Source organism: Pleurodeles waltl, chromosome 3_1 (genome assembly GCF_031143425.1).
Source record: "Pleurodeles waltl isolate 20211129_DDA chromosome 3_1, aPleWal1.hap1.20221129, whole genome shotgun sequence".
NCBI classification, from domain to species: Eukaryota; Metazoa; Chordata; class Amphibia; order Caudata; family Salamandridae; genus Pleurodeles; species Pleurodeles waltl.
In genome coordinates, this window is record NC_090440.1 from 978051819 (window position 1) to 978069778 (window position 17960).

At 46.3% G+C, this 17960-nt stretch overlaps 1 protein-coding gene across 8 annotated transcripts in view; it reads left to right on the top strand.

Moving 5' to 3' along the window:
- Nucleotides 1-17960, top strand: part of WDTC1 (WD and tetratricopeptide repeats 1) — a 499786-nt gene that overhangs the window by 130357 nt on the left and 351469 nt on the right. The window lies entirely within an intron of this gene.

A 17960-nucleotide genomic window follows, 5' to 3' on the forward strand; every position in this document is an offset into this window, starting at 1 on the left:
ACAACTTATAACACTCCGACCCCCAACACTAGATGGCGGGCTTATGCAAAGCATGTGAATCTGCAGCACTACATACCACAAACAGATGTACACTCGGTAAGTGTCATTTTCCATATATGTATATATATATTCATATTCTATTGGTTACTTCATAGATAGTTATGTATTATATTCCTAAGTCAGTTGCTATATGTATTTTTTATATATATATATATATATATATATATATATATATGTATGTATGTATGTTTTATCTCTAGCTACTTTTCCAGGGGAAAAGTATTTTTATATGCCAAATGGTTCCTATTGAGGTCTTCAACTCCTTGTTAAAGATGGCAACCATATGTTTTTTATGCAAGAGATAAACATTCTATCTCTGTCTTATAATGTAGGTCTGGTAGGATGTACCTTTACATGGTAAGAGGTATTGCTCAATAGCATGATTTGCTGCTCTGTGTTCCAACTGGGTAGTACTTGCAGTTTCGAGCTCCATATAAGAACAAATACATTTATATTAATTGCCTCATTTGGCAGTACAGTCCTGTGGTCATGCAAAGTTTTTTTTTTTTTTTTTTTTACCTCCTATTTTCTTTATCTTTGTGGTATCATTACTCTGGTCCTCTCCACAGTATTGATGAGGTGTTGGTGCATAGATTTGCTTCCCCTTGGGAGAGCGAGTAATTTAGTATTCTTTCTAGTAGTTCGTCTCTAACACCGATTGGTCATGTTAACATGGTTTTTCCTTATTCCATGTTTTTGAATGTTCATGACTCCTTATATGTGATTCCTCCCATGGGACTTAGACTGTGAACTATGTTAGGGCTCACATACATTATTATTAAGGCCTGTTTTTTTGCTTTCCCCCAGACCAGTTTTGTTCTGGTGACAGACTTTTATTGGTATTGATCATGGGTGATGCTATCTCCATGCCATTAACGTTTTATGACTTTTTTTATTACTGTGTTTCTTTACACAGTTCTTTTACTAAGGAGGATGTCTTTCCTCATAGATATTCCTATGAACGCACAGTCTATTTCTCTTGTACGACACCAATTTGTGCCTGGTTAGAGACTTTCAATGTTGGGTCAATTCTGACACACATTCGACATATTAACATAGATGAGCTTATTCCCATGTTTGTCATGTCTTCAAGTTTTATTTGCCTGTGGTTCCTTCTGTAGGAAAGTACCTTCTTTTTGGCATGGTTACTGCCACTTTTTGCCTGCTATCAGTGGGCTTAGACTGTTCTTACTGGGATCCTGCTAACCAGGACCCCAGTGATTGTGCTCTCTCCCCCTAAATTTGGTTGCCTAGAACTTTCGTGCCCTCCACAGTTGGCATACTGATGCCCCCTTATAACTCCTTAGTATGTGGTACTTAGGTACTCAAGGCATTGGGGCACCAGCGGTTCACCATGGGCTGCAGCATGTATTGTGCCACCCATGGGAGCCCATGCAAAATGTGTCTGCAGGCCTGCCATTGCAGCCTGCGTGAAAAGGTGCATGCACCCTTTCACCACAGGTCACTGCACCAGGTCACTGTCAGTCCCTTATGGTAGGCCCTCCTAGCCCAGAAGGCAGGGTGCAGGTCCGTGTGTGTGAGGACACCCCTGCAAGAGCAGAGGTGACTCTACAAACTCTAACTCCATTGGTCTAGATATCATACGTGCGGGAAAGCCATTTTACCCGTGGACTGGACCTGTGTCCCGCTGCATAATGGTAACTCCGAACCTGGGCATGTTTGGTATCAAACATGTTGGAATCATACCCCAATACTGTTGCCAGTATCGGTTGTTTGATTCCATGCACTCTAGGGGCTCCTTAGAGGACCCCCTAGTATTGCTCCTACTAGTCTTCTGGGGTTTTCTGGGCAGCCTGTGCTGCTGCCACCCCTCAGACAGATTTCTGCCCTCCTGTTGCTTGACCAGCTCAGGCAGGGGAAGGCAAAACAAAGGATTTCCTGTGGGAGAGGGAGACCACGCCCTCTCCCTTGTAAATAGGTATTACAAGGCTTGGGAAGGGTAGTCTCCACAAGCCACTGGTTTGCACTGAAGGGCACATATGGTGCCCTCCTTACTTAAACCGGTTTGCACCAGCACAGGGACCCCCAGTCCCTTCTCTGGTGCGAAACTGGGCAAAGGAAAGGGGAGTGAACACTCCCCTGTCTATCACCACCCCAAGGTTGGTCCCCAGAGCTCCTCCAGGGGGCCACCCGATTCTGTCATCTTGAAACCAAGATGTGCCGATGCCACTGGGAGCATTTGAGTGGCCAGGTCAGGCAGGTGACGTCACAGATCCCTCCGGCTAGGTGGTCACCTTGCTAGGTGACCTATCGCCCTTTTAGGGCTAGTTAGGGACTCCCTTTTGGGTGGGTCCCCCAGATTCGGCATGAGACTCCACCAGGGCCCCTCTGCATCGTTTACTTCAACTTCTGGTCACTGAAACTGCAACTGGACTCTTCAGAAACTGACAAAACTGCAACTCCGGCGACAACTTCGCTGTGCAACATTGTTTCTCCGGCTCCTTCCAGCATCTGCAATATTTCCCTGGCTGTGCATCCTCTGGAGTCGACAAGACTTCAGCCTGCACAAAGAAGCAAGAAGGAATCTCCCTTTGAGTGAAGGAGTCACTCCCCTGCATCTACAGGCACCTACAGCAGCGACATCCGGCTGTGTGGATCTGCTCTCCTCTAAAACTGCATGTATTCCGCATCACAGGTGGTGATCTAGAGTGGTCCCCTTGGTCCTCTCTGCCAGCTTTCTAACTTAGGAGACAGTAGCCCTTGCCTCTCCTTGCAGGACAGTACCCCTGTGCATTGCGACTCTTGCAGCTACCAAGGCTTGTGGTCTCCTGCTTTAAGGGATCTTCAGGCTCTGAGGTAGTCCCAGCCCCCAGCACTTCTTCCTGCCAAGCACAGTCTCCTCTCTGCTGCTCCAGGGACGTGGGACTTCTCTTCAGATGTGCTGACTGGGCCTCACTGCGACTTACTGTGCCTGCTGCCAGTGGGTTGCCAGTGGCGACTGCTTCTGTTGGCTCTCCTGACTGCTGAGGGTCACTCCGGACTTCCCTCCAAGGGTCGAGTCCCCTGAGCCTTGCTGGCCCTCTTCAACCTTGCAGCTCTTCTATTGCTCCTCTTGCATTTGGCAAGGCTTGTGGTGGTTCTCCAACACCACAGACCAACTGCAACTCAACAATCGACATGGGACATCATCTGCACTGCTCCAAGGACTCCTCTTCAGCTCCTTGGCTCCACAGCTGGTCATCTTCTTCCCCAGATGACCTGGTTCTTCATCCACAGAAGGGTGGGTAATCGCTCCTGCCCCCACTGGACACTCCACTGTGGACTGGACTCTGTTCCCTTCTTTTGCAGGTCCTCTCCTACCGGAATACACCTTTGGCTTCTTCTAGTCTGGTCTTGTTCTTGTACAAACTTTTTTCCAAGTCCTCCTGTTAGTCCTTGGGGAGTCCAGGTACTTACCTGTGCTCTCCTGGTCGCTGGTGGTCAGTCAGGAACTCACCTGTTGGGGTTCTAGTTCTTCCAGCTCTCCTCTAACAACTCCATATTCTTGGGTGGGGTACTTCACTTCGCATTCCATTTTCTTAGTATATGGTTTGCCAATGCTTGTTGTTTCTATGCTAATTGCTGATTGCTATTGTGTATTTAACTAGTGTGTACTTACCTCCATTTGAAGGGGAACTGCCTATACGTGATCTAGTGTGTGTTACTATAATAAAGTACCTTTATTTTTGTAACACTGTGGTTCTTTCATGGGTGATAAGTTGCTGTGTTACTATAGCTGTATTGCATAAGCTTTACATATCTTCTAGATATGTCTTGGCTTCACGTCTTTAGCTACCTCTATAGCGTCCTGGCTTCCCAAACACTGCCTACACTTCACTAATAGCGGTTGCCTGGACCTGTATAAGTTCCCAACACCATAGGTGCCCAGCACACACCATGCCAGCTTCCTACAACTTTCAGAGGTTTTGATGTTGTAGAGTATATTATCTCAATTATTATGATTGTCCAGTCCTTTTCTCACCTTCTAAATTTGTTTTATGATACTTAGATACTTTTTGGGAGGTCTCAGTTCACATTCCTTCCTCCAGGTTACTGTGACTTTGGTATCTGGTTCTAAAGTAAGGAATCTGCAGCTAGATGTCTATATCAGATCAACAAGTTACTTACCTTCGGTAACACATTATCTGGTACAGACAGATTCTAGCTGCAGATTCCTTAACGACCCTCTCATTCTTCCTGCAGTGCGAATTGAGTCCTCTTTGGTTTCAGAAGTTTTCGTTAAGAAAATTAACTCCTAGAATTAAGAATTTGGTGATTAGTTGACACAAGTGTCTTTTGTTTAAAGCACTGTTTCGATAGGCAGTTTGCTTGTGTGGCTTGACGTTTTGAGCGCAGAAAATAGTCACGGAAGAAACTGACATCGGCAAGGGGGTTATATTGGACTCCGCTGATGTCATCCAGTGGACGACATTGATACGGAGTCATGCAACACCCTCTACTGACTCACAGACGTGATATGGGAAAAAAGTTTTCGGATCCAAGCTTGCATCTGGGAAAGATTCCTGATCCAGGTGGTTTGCGCCTTGGGAAGATACTAAAGTAAGGAATCTAAAGTAAGGACTCTGCGGCTAGATCCTGTCTCTACCATGATAATGCTTTACTAAAGGTAAGAAACTTGTTCTTCAGTGCTTATGACTATCAGTGGAGACCCCCTACGAGAGAAGGAACAGTTTCTTACCTGTAACTCCAGTTCTCTTGTTAGGGAATCTCTATTGAAGTAACAAGCAACCCTCCCTCTTCGCCGTTGTAGTAGACCGAGGTAAATCCGAGTCATATATACATTTAAGCTTCACCTCCAAAAAGAACTGAAGCAACTCCAGCCTGCTGAGCATGATGGGATATTGGTGGACTCTGGGTTTTTAAAGACAGTCTCTATTTTTAACTCACATGATGACAGCCTGTAAGCTACACTGTCCTGCTTTACCTCATTTCTATATTAAAAAGGGTTTGTGAAAGACATTTATGCTGTTTTCCAGAATAACATCAAATTATATACATATATAATTCTCCTCCCCCCCCCCCCCCTTTTTTTTTTTAACAGGATGAAGGCTTGGGCGATTGTAGGGAGAGAGAGAGAGAGAGAGAGAGCGAGAGAGAGAGAGAGATCAACTCCTTTCTTAGTCTGTTTTCTCTCCGCCGCCACTCCCTCAGGTTTTAAAACCTTCCTTTTCTGTCTTTACTCCATCAACAGTATTGTTCTCTATTGTGTTTTCTCACATTCTCACGCTCATCTCACTCGGTCAGTCTGGTAACCAACCGAATGCCCTCCAGGGCGTTCTCGCCCAGCCGGGCCTACCTCAGTGTGTGGCACCGACCAGCATGCTGTGCTAATGAAAAGGATGCTGTTTCGCTTATGTCCTCAATGCTCTAAATTTCCACATACTGACCCACATCTGGTGTGTAACATGTGCCTCTCCCCTGAACATCAAAAAGCCACCTGCGACGCCTGCAGATCTTTCCGGTCAAAAAAGACCCTTCGAGATTGAAGAGCTCGTTGACTGGAGATGATACACAAGACTCCGGAAGACCCGCTGGACATCTTCAGGGAAGAGCATGCGCAGGAGGAGACCTTTTCCATCCAGGACTCAAACGTCCAATCAGATATTGAAAGCCACAAGGTAACATTGGTGCAACCTGTGAGTACCGTGGCCCTCCTGCCCCCTCTAAGACTTCCAAAAGGCCCCTTACCGAGGTAGCTGGACCGCCAATGCCACCAAGCCACGGCCAGCTCCGGAAGACCGGCTTGAATGTCCTCCCTTCTGGCTCAGCACTAAAGTTTGCCAAGGGGAGACATCGTCTTTGGCATTGACTTCAACGTCTGCAGTCCGAGACATCATGGCAATTTCCATTCGAACCTCAGCACCGACCACTTGAGCACTTAGCTGACCAACCACCACCTCCGCTTCTGTACTGACGAAGGGCACCGACCGAAAAGCTTGGTCTCAAACCAGGGATTCCACCTTTTCGGAGCCAAGAGACTAGTCAGGCCTTGGCCATACCATATCCTGTTCAACCCACTTTGGAGACCATGGGCGCTTGTCGGCGCCGCCTCCACATCCAGGAGGGCGCAGGGTGCATCATTGCTTCACTTCCTGTTACCTTCAAGCAGAAACTATCTTTTAAGGAGCCTCTGGACATCACCACCTGCAATGACAAGGCAACCACTATTCACAAGCCTTTTCCTCCTCCTGCTTCGCGACCACCTACCTCTCTTCCACCTTCCTTGTTCACCTGCCTCTCTTGCTGCCATTGATTCAACACCACAGGGTTCCCAGTTATCCAGGGGAGATTTGGGTGGGACACAGCAGACACAGCAGGACCTACATCCATGGGACACACATTACCCTGATCCCATGATCTCCACATATACGGACTTATACCCCGCATGACCCTCGACGTCAGAGGATGCTACATCCTACCAGCAGGTGATTGCTCAAGCGGTCGCCTTCCACAATGCCGAGCTTCACAGGGACCCCATTGAACAGGGCTTCTTTTTCATACCCTAATGTCATACATAGGGATATCCAGTTCCTCCCCATACTTCCTGGCATGAGTTGTTATGCACACAACATTTTTAAAGAACCAGTCTGCTCTAGGGTTATCAATACTGGAGTTGACAAAACAATACAAAGCTGCTTGTAAGGAAATGCCTCCTTGGCATGGTTACCCCCTGACTTTTTGCCTTTGCTGATGCTATGTTTTGAATTTAAAGTGTGCTGAGGCCTGCTAACCAGGCCCCCCCAGCACCAGTGTTCTTTCCCTAACCTGTACTTTTGTTCCCACAATTGGCACACCCTGGCATCCAGGTAAGTCCCTTGTAACTGGTACCCCTGGTACCAAGGGCCCTGATGCCAGGGAAGGTCTATAAGGGCTGCAGCATATCTTATGCCACCCTGGGGACCCCTCACTCAGCACAGACACACTGCTTGCCAGCTTGTGTGTGCTGGTGAGGACAAAACAAGTAAGTCGACATGGCACTCCCCTCAGGGTGCTATGCCAACCTCTCACTGCCTATGCAGTATAGATAAGTCACCCCTCTAGCAGGCCTTACAGCCCTAAGGCAGGGTGCACTATACCATAGGTGAGGGCACCAGTGCATGAGCACTGTGCCCCTACAGTGTCTAAGCCAAACCTTAGACATTGTAAGTGCAGGGTAGCCATAAGAGTATATGGTCTGGGAGTCTGTCAAACACGAACTCCACAGCACCATAATGGCTACACTATAAACTGGGAATTTGGTATCAAACTTCTCAGCACAATAAATGCACACTGATGCCAGTGTACATTTTATTGTGAAATACACCCCAGAGGGCACCTTAGAGGTGCCCCCTGAAACCTTAACCGACTACCTGTGTAGGCTGACTGGTTTTAGCAGCCTGCCACACTCGAGACATGTTGTTGGCCCCATGGGGAGAGTGCCTTTGTCACTCTGAGGCCAGTAACAAAGCCTGCACTGGGTGGAGATGCTATCACCTCCCCCAGGCAGGAGCTGTAACACCTGGCGGTGAGCCTCAAAGGCTCACCCCCTTTGTTCCAGCACCACAGGACACTCCAGCTAGTGGAGTTGCCCGCCCCCTCCGGCCACGGCCCCACTTTTGGCGGCAAGGCCGGAGGAATTAATGACAAAAACAAGGAGGAGTCACTGGCCAGTCAGGACAGCCCCTAAGGTGTCCTGAGCTGAAGTGACTCTAACTTTTAGAAATCCTCCATCTTGCAGATGGAGGATTCCCCCAATAGGGATAGGATTGTGACCCCCTCCCCTTGGGAGGAGGCACAAAGAGGGTGTACCCACCCTCAGGGCTAGTAGCCATTGGCTACTAACCCCCCAGACCTAAACACGCCCTTAAATTTAGTATTTAAGGGCTTCCCTGAACCTAAAGATTTAGATTCCTGCAACTTACAAGAAGAAGAGGACTGCTGAGCTGAAAAACCCCTGCAGAAGAATAAAGAAGACACCAACTGCTTTGGCCCCAGTCCTACCGGCCTGTCTCCTGCCTTCAGAAGAAAACTGCTCCAGCGACGCTTTCCCCAGGACCAGCGACCCCTGAATCCTCAGAGGACTGCCCTGCTTCCAAGAAACTCCAGAGAACAGCGGCTCTGTTCAACAAAGACTGCAACTTTGTATCCAGAGGAGCAGATTTAAAGACCCCTGCAATCCCCGCAAGAAGCGTGAGACTTGCAACACGGCACCCGGTGACCCCGACTCGACTGGTGAAGAAACAACACTACAGGGAGGACCCCCAGACGACTCCGAGACTGTGAGTAACCCAAGTTGTCCCCCCTGAGCCCCCACAGCGACGCCTGCAGAGGGAATCCCGAGGCTCCCCCTGACCGCGACTGCCTGACTCTGAAATCCCGACGCCTGGAAAAGACCCTGCACCCGCAGCCCCCAGGACCTGAAGGATCGGAACTCCAGTGCAGGAGTGACCTCCAGGAGGCACTCTCCCTTGCCCAGGTGGTGCCTACCCCGAGGAGCCCCCCCTTGCCTGCCTGCACCGCTGAAGAGACCCCTTGGTCTCTCATTGAAAACCATTGGAAACCCGACGCGTGTTTGCACACTGCACCCGGCCGCCCCGCGCTGCTGAGGGTGTACTTTTTGTGTTGACTTGTGTCCCCCCCCGGTGCCCTACAAAACCCCCCTGGTCTGCCCTCCGAAGACGCTGGTACTTACCTGCTGGCAGGCTGGAACCGGGGCACCCCCTTACCTCCATTGAAGCCTATGTGTTTTGGGCACCTCTTTGACCTCTGCACCTGACCGGCCCTGAGCTGCTGGTGTGGTAACTTTGGGGTTGCTCTGAACCCCCAACGGTGGGCTACCTTGGGCCCCAATTTGAACCCCGTAAGTGGTTTACTTACCTGCAAGAACTAACATTACTTTACCTCCCCCAGGAACTGTGAAAATTGCACTGTGTCCACTTTTAAAACAGCTAAATGTGTTTTATGTAAAAAGTATATATGCTATTGTGATTATTCAAAGTTCCTAAAGTACTTACCTGCAATACCTTTCAAATGAGATATTACATGTAGAATTTGAACCTGTGGTTCTTAAAATAAACTAAGAAAATATATTTTTCTATACAAAAAACCTATTGGCTGGAATTGTCTCGGAGTGTGTGTTCCTCATTTATTGCCTGTGTGTATGTACAACAAATGCTTAACACTACTCCTTTGATAAGCCTACTGCTCGACCACACTACCACAAAATAGAGCATTAGTATTATCTCTTTTTGCCACTATCTTACCTCTAAGGGGAACCCTTGGACTCTGTGCATGCTATTCCTTACTTTGGAATAGCACATACAGAGCCAACTTCCTACACTGCTCCTCTCTGATCCGCCACACATAAGATCATAGGTCCCACCAGATTCTATTGTACCACACGAAAACAGGCCAGTAGTCAGGCCACAGGGGACTCTCCTCCCCCAGATAAGGAGAGCAAAAAGATTGACGCAGCAGGTAAAAGGATGGCTGCGCAAGCAACCAACTACTGACGCATCGCCAACTCACAAGCCTTACTTGTGAGATATGATTGGGCTCACTGGTATGAGATGGAAGAGCTCCTCCACTATCTATCAGCTGAGCACCGAGAAAAGGGACAATATATTGTCAATGAAGGGCAGACAGTCAGTAATAATGGCATGAGATGTGCACTGGATGCTGCAGACACTGCTGCACGTGGTAGCAATACTAGCATCTTAGAAAGAAGAAATGCCCGGCTTAAATGCTCATGTTTTAAACCTGAGGTACAACAAGCAGTGCTAAACATGTCCTTCAATAAGTAGCATCTTTTCAGACCTCAAGTGGTCTCCACCCTTGAGGAGCTGAAAAAAAGACACTGATACTGCAAAGGCCATGGGTGCTTAACAGTCCCCCTTTTAAAGAGGTACTTTTTGTCGCTCCACATTCAGACAGGACACACCAAAGCCCTCAGAGGCCTCCATCTCCGGCCAGACAGCCTTCCAGTTCATACTCACAAGGTTTCTATAGAGGCCCCTATAGAGGTAACAACATACAAGGTAGAGGTAAGAGTGCCACCACCCGCACCTTTACATCAACATCTAAACAGTGACTATCTACATCCTTCCACCTCACTCTCCACACCTGTTGGGTAACACCTCCAAAATTTCCATACATAATTGGTCAACATACCTTCGGACCAGTGGGTTCTCTCTATTATCCAACATGGTTATTGTCTGGATCTCATTACCACTCCTCCAAACATTCTGCCTCGCAATCATAGGCTTTCTCAAGAACACCTTCTCAAACAAGAGGTACAATCCCTTCTTCTCAAGGAGCTATTGAGACAGTTCTGCTACAATACCACGGAACAGGAGTATACTCTCTATACTTCCTCATTCCCAAAAAAGAAGGCTCTCTCAGTCCCATTCTGGACATAAGGCCCTGAAACCACTACATTCTCTCAGAACACTTTCACTTACAACAGAGTGACTTCATGACTGCCCTAGATATCAAGGATGCCTACTTCCATATCCCCATCCACTCTGCACACCGCAAATATCTCAGATCTGTGACTGCAGGAAAATACTACCAATTCAAGGTTCTTTCTTTTTGAGTCATCACAGCTCCAGGGTCTTCACAAAGTGCTTAGCAGCACATCTCAGGTGAGAAAACGTATACGTATTCCCTTACCTAAATGACTAGCTCATCAAAACCAGCATGTTGTCTCAATGCCAACGCCACACTCAGATGACATTGGACCTTCTGCACAACTTAGGCTTCACACTAAACTTTCTCAAATCCCACCTTCAACCTTTCCAGATACAGCCCTATCTAGGAGCTATACTCAATGCAGAATTGGGGATTGCATACCCTAATCTGGCTTGTGTTCACAACTTTCAGTCTCTCCTCCCTCAGTTTCAAGAGAACTCATCATACATGGTCAAGACTGTGATGCACCTGGTAGGGATGATAGCCTTCTGTATTGCCATTGTTCCCCTGCAGACTCCACGTGTCCCCTCCAGCGGTGTCTGTCTTGTCAGTGTGCTCAATCACAGGGTCACTGGGAAGATCTAGTGTTAGACTGCCGTACTCACCACTCTCTGAAATAGTTGAACACCACCAACCTGTTGAAAGGGTGGCCTTTTCTAGACCCTTTGCCTCACTCATTCTGACAAGAAGGCTCACACACCGACTGGGGCGCTCACCTTCGAGACCTCTCAGTACAGGGCCATTGGGATCCTCATCATCAATTCCTATACATAAACCTCCTAGAACTTCAGGCAGTATCTCTAGCCCTGAAAGCATTTCTTCATTACCTTGCTCCCAAAGTTGTCATAGTCCGTGCAGACAATAACACATCGATGTACTACCTACAGAAACTAGGGTATACAATCACTCCAATTGTCACACCTCTCTGTCAATATGGAAATGGGCTTTCCACCATCACATTCACCTGATGGAAGAGTTTCTCCAGGAACAGACAACAACTTTGTAGACCTGCTCAGCAGGATGCCCTTTGGGCGGCCATTTTCCCCATTCTGCACCTCGGAGAATGAAAGCCTGATGGAAAGGACGCCTTTCAGTTTCTGTCCGAAGTGTCACTCCAAATTCCCTCAGACCAATCAACATTAGGTCTTTAACCTCTGCCTGTTGCTGTAAAATAGGGAATAATACTGTGAAGCCTACCAGTCATTCAGAGTCAAAAAGTTGAGGAAATGCCCCAACATCTTCTGTATCCAAGACTTCATGTCAGACACAGAACAGGAGCAGGACATCAAGGAGGCTTTCGCTGCCGAATTCAGGACTCCGACTCGGAGGCCGAAATAACTCTTGAAATGCAGGAAATCCCTCCAGGTCAACAAACAGTGAGTAAACCAGCTGCTCTGCCTAAAAAAAAATAGTTGGAAGCAAAGATGATCGATCTGCCGCTGCCTTATGGCCATGGCAGGCATCAAAAGACTTTTTCGGATGCCCTGCCGTTAGACTCAACACTGAAACCTAAACCGAAGATAACTGCTTCCATCCTGAGCTGAACATTATTGGCTCCGGCACCAAAACCTTCTACATCCCACTTGGCGCCAACTGTTTCGGCATCAAAAAGAGTGCCTGCCACAGCTCTGACAACTTTGATACCGAAAATTAAAATTGCTTCGGCACCGAAAAAACGTGAACACACACTTTCAGAGCCAAAAACACCAACAGAGCCCATTTTATAAAATATGAAGCAACAACTCCAAGTTAAGCAGCTGCAGCTTCATATCCAGCCACAAAAGGGGAGAGTTCTGGGTAAAACTGCTGTTTCCACTCCTCCCAAGTGACAACTTGCTTTTTAGGTGGCCTTAGAAACACCTATGCCGCCAATTAAACACAGGAGAATGGACTTAAGATGTTCATCCACCTCTGCCTACATCTCCTCCACCAACCAATCCACCCCTCCGCAGACACTTCTCCACAGCATTCTCAGGGTGACCCTTTAGATATTGCTCCGCAAGGCTCACCTTATTCCTTCCAGGATACTCAAGCCACAGGGGATGACAAAGCATACTTTCAGGCCGGCATAGATCCTTGGTCTCAGTATGATGTAGACACAAACATTGATGCAGATTTAGAGTCTTACCCACCTAGACTTTCACCACCTGATGACACCACTTCTTTTCAAAAACTTGTGGGGAGGGCAGCTACATGCCACCAGGTCCCCCTTCATAAGGATCTTATTGATGATAAGTTTTACTTGATAAGATAACTGCCTCACAGAAGTCCACACATTACCTCTCCATGCTCAAGGGCATGCTGACAATATATTTCAGGACCAGGCTAGAGCCTATATTATTACCCTAAGAGTGAAGAAAAAAATACAAGCCTTCTCCCTCAGACCCCATTTATAGCAAGGATCAGTTTCCAGCAGACTCTAGTTGTGTCAAATGCTAGGAAGAGAGTTAATTTCCAAGCTGTTCAAGATGCTCCACCTCCTGATAAGGAGAGTAAACTCATTGACGCTTCAGGCAAGCTGTGGTTGCTCAAGTGACAAATCACTGGCATATTGCCAGTATGCAGGGGCTTCTGGCAAGATATGATTGTTCCCACTGGGACGAATGAAAAGAAGGCAAGAAATTGTTAGCGAGAGACAAATAATTTCTAGCAGTTCCATATGCTGCGCTTTGGACGCTGCTGATGCAGCATCCAGAGGTATCAATACCAGTGTCCTTTTATGCCGGCATGCGTGGATACGTATTTCCAAATTCAAACAGAGGTACAACAAACCATATTAAATGTACCATTCGATAAAGAGTATCTTTTCGGTCCACAAGTAGATTAGACGTTAGAAAAGATGAAAAAGGACAACGAGGTGGCAAAATCCATAGGAATCATACAGGAAAGGTCAGCCACACATCCTCACCCAGAGATTTTTATATGGGTTCATATGGGGGAAACAGTTACATGGGTAGAGATAAAACACACTCCCCTTGATCCTCTGCCACTGCCTCTAAACAGTGACTTACTCCAGCTTCCCTCTGATTACCCAGCACCTGTAAGAGGGCACCTTCAGTTATTTCTCCAAAATTGGAAACAGATTACAACAGATCAATGGGTGTTGAATATTGTCCAACATGGTTACTTTCTGGAGCTCAGTTCCTTACCTCCAAACATTCCACCTTGTTGTCACAAACTTTCAAAGGATCACATTACTCTCCTCAAACAGGAAGTACAGTCTTTATTAGCAAAAAGGCCAATATAACCAGTTTCCATTCAACATCAAAGAACCTGAGTGTATTCTGTTTACTTTCTCATACCCAAGAAAGATGCCTCTCTGAGATCCATCCTAGATCTCGGACCTTTAAATCATTACATTATATCAGAACATTTTCATATGGTGACACTCCAAGATGTGCTTCCCTTGCTACAACAGGGTGACTTTCTATCAGCACTAGGTCTGAAGGATGCCTTTTTTCATATTCCTATACACCCAGCACACTGCATGTATCTCAGATTTGTCTTGGAAGGACAATACTACCAGTTCAGGGTGCTCCCATTTGGAGTCACCATGGCAGAGTGTTTACAAAATGCCGAGCAGTGTTAGGTGCTTTCCTGTGCAGACAGAAAATTCATGTGTACCCATACGTAGACGACTGGCTCATCAAAGCCAGCTCTGTCAAACAATGTCTCAGCCACATTTAAGCCACACTAGACTTGCTTTACCAATTAGGGTTCACAATCAATTTTCAAACATCGCATCTCACCCCACTTCATGTACAGCCTTACCTTGGGGGCCATAATCAAGACTCAGCTAGGCATAACTTACCCAAATACAGCAAGAATACAGAATTTTCAAACACAGCTTCTTCACTTTTGCCCCAATAGACAAGTCACAGTGAAATGAATCATGAGACTTCTGGGATAGATGGTTTCTTGCACTGGAGTAGTGCCACATTGATGTTTTTATGTGCGCCTGTTGCTGGAATATCTGTGACGCCAGTGGTGTCAAGCACAGGGTCATTTACAAAATCTAGTGTTGGTAGACAACTGCACCTTTCACTCTCTGCAATGATGGAACAAAAAAATCCTCTTGAAAGGATAGCCATTTCTGGACCCTGCTCCACAGGTCATTCTGACAATGAACGCTTCCCAGACTGAATTGGGGGCACATCCAAGAACTCACAATACAGAGTCTTTGGGATCATACGCAGACTCTTGCACATCAACTTTCTAGAGTTGCTAACTCAATGCCTTTGTGATGCATCTGACCAACAAAGTAGTCCTCATCCATATAGACAACATGACGGCCATGTTTTTGCTGCAGAAACAGGTTGGGGGGGGGGGGGCGGGGGACACACACTCACTACAGTGCCTCACCTTGCACAGACAATTTGGCACTGGGTTGTTCTCCACAATGTTTACCCGTTGACCGAACACCTCTCAGGGTCACACAACTATTTTGCCGACCTCCTCAGCAGGATGCAGCAACAAGTCCATGAGTGGGAACTCCACCCCAGAGTCCTCCAACCCTACTTCCAAAAGTGGGGATTTCCAGACTTAGATCTGTAAGCAACAAAGGAAAAAGCAAAATGCCCAAAATTCGCCTCCAGGTTCCCACACCCTCGATCCAAGAGTAATGCTCTATGGATGAACTGGTCAGGGATATTTGCCTATGCTTTTCCACCTCTCCCGCTCCTTCCATGTGTGGTTCGGAATCTCAGGTAAATTTCTCACACACTAATCCTAGTGACACCCACATTGGCAAGACAACCATGGCTCACCACTCTACTGGACCTATCAGTAGTGCCTCAAGAGAAGCTTCCCCTCGACCTTGACCTTTTCACTCAGAACCAAGGTTAGATCAGACACCAAAATCCCAAGGAGTTGAATCTTGCAATTTGTTTCTTGAAGTCGTAAAATGTGGGTATTTAAATCTACCTCTAGACTGTATGGACATTCTTAAAGAAGCACACAGACATGTTATGCAGTAAAGTGGAAACACTTTGTTCACTCTTGCATTTGTAAAAATTGGGATCCTTTCCAAGTGTTGGTGCAAAATATAATTTTGTATCTTCCCTATTTGCAAAAAGCAAACCTCACATATACCTCTAAGATTACATTCAGCAGCCATAGCTGCTTATCTTCAAAACAGACAACATTCTTCTCTTTTTTTTAAATCCCTGTCTTAAATGCTTTTATGGAAGGACTAAAAATACTGACACCACAAAGATTACCTCCAGTACCCTCTTGGAATCCTAATATAGTAATCACTAGACTTATGGGACCCCTTTTTGCAATTTATTTCGTGGAAGTACCCTTCTTAGTTGCGGTTGCTTCCCTGAGACATGTACGTGAGCTCCAGGCATTAACATTACAATAATTTGTTTTCCAAATACATGGAGATAAATTGTTTTTTTGCACTAACCCAGAATTTCCATGAAAGGTAGTATATCAATTTGATCTCAATCAAATTATTGAGTTGTTGCTTTGTCCTCTCACCCTGAATCGGTTGCTGAAAGAGTCCTACACATGTTAGACGTGAAAAGAGTGCTTATGTTCTACATTGGTAGAACTGAAACATTCAGAAAGACAAAACAACTTTTTGTTGCTTTTTCTCAGCCACATAAAGGTAATCCTATTACTGAATTCACCATAGCAAGATGGATGTTTAAATGCAACCAAACTTGTTATGAAAAAGCTAAGAGGCCACTACCTATTACCCTTAGAGCACATTCAACATGTAAGAAAGTTGCATCTATGGCATTTCTAGGGAACATACCCATAGCTGAGATTTGTAAGGCAGGTACATGATCAACTCCACACACTTTCATTAAACACTATTGTGTGGATGTTTTAGCACGCCAACAAGCCAATGTAGGTCAGGCGGGCTGCATGCTCTTTTTCAAAGCTCTGTAACACCCACAGGTTAGCCACCGCTTCTTAGGAGGTACAGCTTTACAGTCTATGCAGAACATGTGTATCCACACCCACGCGTGCCATCAAACAGAAAATGTTACTTACCCAGTAAGCATCTGTGTGTGTCATGTAGTGCTGTAGATTCACATGCACCCACCCTTCTCCCCAGACACTTGTGGCCATTACAGTCTTTTCATACACATTCTCATGCATGGTTATTTCACTTATCTTTACACTACATGCCATATAGCACTGCATGCGGGAAAACAATCTGAACATGAGGTCAAGGACCATGTGCATTGCCAGCAAAAGGAGTCACTCTTCCTTGTTACTCAAAAGACTTTTCAAACAAAGACAACTTGCAACCTTCCGGACTCAACAGTAGGGGATGGAAGTATGCAGAGCATGTGAATCTACAGCACTACATGCCACAAACAGATGCTCACTGGGTAAATAACATTTTCCTACCACTTCATCATCGTATAGTGAGAGAATGAGAGCTTGAGGGTAGGGGTGGGATATTAATCACCTGTTCTCCTTGCAGCTAGGGTCCCACAACAGTGGGCCAGTCAGATGGTTGAGGTGGCTGCTCCCGCCACTCTGCAGCCCACCTCTCCTAATTTGCCAAAGACCGCCCCCACAGGCTCCGAGACCACGCAGCTGCTGACTCTTGCCCGCAGGGATCCGAGTGCATAGGCTGCTCTTCCGTTCTCCGGGGAGCAGCAAAATAGGGGTCCTGGCCTGCTGTGGTGTCCTCGTCCTACACACTGCCTCCTCAAGCAGAGATAATGACAGTTTACAACAGATCATGGGCTTCCCAATGGAGTCATCCTAAAACCTGATTGCCATCTTGCCCTGGCTGGCTATGCCCCCATTGTACTGTATGGATCTACTAACTACTAATCTTGGGTTCCACAGTAGTGTGCTACTTGCTGAAAATGTGCTTTAGTGCCTCATCAGGGGTCTTAAGCACAATATAAATACATTCTCATTTACAATAAATTGCACATAGATCACTTACTATTGCTAAAATTGTTGTGGTGGTTCAAGTCTCTTTTTCCCTATGGTGTTTAAAGCGTTGTCCCCTTGTTGGATTCTGAACCTGCAGTGGAGCCCATTACGGTGAATAGAAGTTACTGACATTTGTTTTTCATGATAGTTAACTTTCTAAGAACCATAAAAGACTTGTCACTCTTTTTTTCACAAGAATGGTCATTTGCTTGCATTTTAAAATATTTTAATGAAGATGTCCCTTGTGGAGCAAATGATTCTAGGACCACCCTAACCTTCCCTTCCAGTACATTTCAGAATCTTAAATTGGTATAGCAGTGGTAGGGTTTTGAAGACAGCATGCTATTTTCTAACATTCATTGAAATAGGTTTTGTGTTTAAAGAAAATTCTGATCTTCAGAAAGTATTTTGAGCTTGTGAATATGCAGAAAATGCACATTTGGGGGAACTTTTGTTATAGATAAGTAATGTATACATCCCTACAGTGGTGTGTGCCGACTTTGTTAGTTCAGGCCTTC